Raw genomic sequence first — 2,912 nt, 5'->3', positions numbered from 1 at the left:
GACAAACGGCATGATTATCGAAACTTCAACAAGCATTTCTCAACGGCTGGCCATGCTTCGCCTGGCTACTCCTACCTCGGCCCAACAGCTCCGGCCCCCCATAGCTCCCCTGCCCAAGCCTCTCCAGGTTCTCCTTACCCAAATCCAGATAGCAGATGTTCTGAAAGAGCTGCAAAACCTGGACCCGTATAAATCAGCTGAGCTTGACAATCTGGACCCTCTATTTCTGAAACTATCCGCCCGTCATTATGCAACCCTAACCTGCCAGCCTGTTCAACCTCTCCTTACGTATCGTCACAGAGATCCCCAAGGACTGGAAAGCTGCCGCAGTCATCCCCTCTTCAAGGGGAGACACCCTGGACCCAAACTGTTACACACCTATATCCATCCTACCCTGCCTATCTAAGGTCTTCAAAAGCCAAGTCAACAAACAGGTCACTGAACATCTCGAATCCCACCGTAACTTCTCCGCTATGCAATCTGGTTTCCGAGCCGGTCACGGGTGCACCTCAGCCACACTCAAGGTACTAAATGACATCATAACCGCCATCGATAAAAGACAGTACTGTGCAGCCGTCTTCATCGACCTTGCCAAGGCTTTCGACTCTGTCAATCACCATATTCTTATCGGCAGACTCAGTAGCCTCGGTTTTTCGGATGACTGCCTTGCCTGGTTCACCAATTACTTTGCAGACAGAGTTCAGTGTGTCAAATCGGAGGGCATGTTGTCCGGTCCTCTGGCAGTCTCTATGGGGGTGCCACAGGGTTCAATTCTGGCCGACTCCTTCTCTGTGTATATCAATGATGTTGCTCTTGCTGCGGGCGATTCCCTGATCCACCTCTACGCAGACGACACCATTGTATACACTTTCGGCACGCCATTGGACACTGTGCTATCTAACCTCCAATCGAGCTTCAATGCCATACAACACTCCTTCCTGGCCTCCAACTGCTCTTAAACGCTAGTAAAACCAAATGCATGCTTTTCAACCGATCGCTGCCTGCACCCGCATGCCCGACTAGCATCACCACACTGGATGGTTCCGACCTTGAATATGTGGACACCTATAAGTACCTAGGTGTCTGGCTAGACTGCAAACTCTCCTTCCAGACCCATATCAAACATCTCCAATCGAAAATCTAATCAAGAATCGGCTTTCTATTCCGCAACAAAGCCTCCTTCACTCACGCTGCCAAGCTTACCCTAGTAAAACTGACTATCCTACCGATCCTCGACTTCGGCGACGTCATCTACAAAATTGCTTCCAACACTCTACTCAGCAAACTGGATGCAGTTTATCACAGTGCCATCCGTTTTGTCACTAAAGCACCTTATACTACCCACCACTGCGACTTGTATGCTCTAGTCGGCTGGCCCTCGCTACATATTTGTCGCCAGACCCACTGGCTTCAGGTCATCTACAAGGCCATGCTAGGCAAAGCTCCGCCTTATCTCAGCTCACTGGTCACGATGGCAACACCCATCCGTAGCACGCGCTCCAGCAGGTGTATCTCATTGATCATCCCTAAAGCCAACACCTCATTCGGCCGCCTTTCGTTCCAGTACTCTGCTGCCTGTGACTGGAACGAATTGCAAAAATCGCTGAAGTTGGAGACTTTCATCTCCTCGCCAACTTCAAACATCAGCTAGCTGAGCAGCTAACCGATCGCTGCAGCTGTACATAATCTATTGGTAAATAGCACACCCATTTTCACCTACCTCATCCCCACAGTTTTTATTTATTTACTTTTCTGCTCTTTTGCACACCAATATCTCTACCTGTACATGATCATCTGATCATTTATCACTCCAGTATTAATCTGCAATATTGTAATTATTCGCCTACCTCCTCATGCCTTTTGCACACATTGTATATAGACTCCCCTTTTTTTCTCTGTGTTATTGACTTGTTAATTGTTTACTACATGTGTAACTCTGTAGTTGTCTGTTCACACTGCTATGCTTTATCTTGGCCAGGTCGCAGTTGCAAATGAGAACCTGTTCTCAACTAGCCTACCTGGTTAAATACAGGTGAAATAAAAAAATATTTAAAAAATATAGATATGGAGCCTCCACAGAGGACCTGTAGATTATATAGATATGGAGCCTCCACAGAGGACCTGTAGATTATATAGATATGGAGCCTCCACAGAGGACCTGTAATTATATAGATATGGAGCCTCCACAGAGGACCTCTAGATTATATAGATATGGAGCCACCACAGAGGACCTGTAGATTATATAGATATGGAGCCACTACAGAGGACCTGTAATTATATAGATATGGAGCCTCCACAGAGGACCTGTAGATTATATAGATATGGAGCCTCCATAGAGGACCTGTAGATTATATAGATATGGAGCCTCCACAGAGGACCTGTAGATTATATAGATATGGAGCCTCCACAGAGGACCTGTAGATTATATAGATATGGAGCCACCACAGAGGACCTGTAGATTATATAGATATGGAGCCACTACAGAGGACCTGTAGATTATATAGATATGGAGCCACTACAGAGGACCTGTAGATTATATAGATATGGAGCCACTACAGAGGACCTGTAATTATATAGATATGGAGCCTCCACAGAGGACCTGTAGATTATATAGATATGGAGCCACTACAGAGGACCTGTAATTATATAGATATGGAGCCTCCACAGAGGACCTTTAGATTATATAGATATGGAGCCTCCACAGAGGACCTGTAGATTATATAGATATGGAGCCTCCACAGAGGACCTCCAGATTATATAGATATGGAGCCTCTATAGAGGACCTGTAGATTATATAGATATGGAGCCACTACAGAGGACCTGTAATTATATAGATATGGAGCCTCCACAGAGGACCTTTAGATTATATAGATATGGAGCCTCCACAGAGGACCTGTAATTATATAGATATG

This window comes from Oncorhynchus gorbuscha, linkage group LG13 (genome assembly GCF_021184085.1).
Source record: "Oncorhynchus gorbuscha isolate QuinsamMale2020 ecotype Even-year linkage group LG13, OgorEven_v1.0, whole genome shotgun sequence".
In the NCBI taxonomy this organism is placed as follows: Eukaryota; Metazoa; Chordata; class Actinopteri; order Salmoniformes; family Salmonidae; genus Oncorhynchus; species Oncorhynchus gorbuscha.
Note: the sequence above shows the minus strand (reverse complement) of the source record.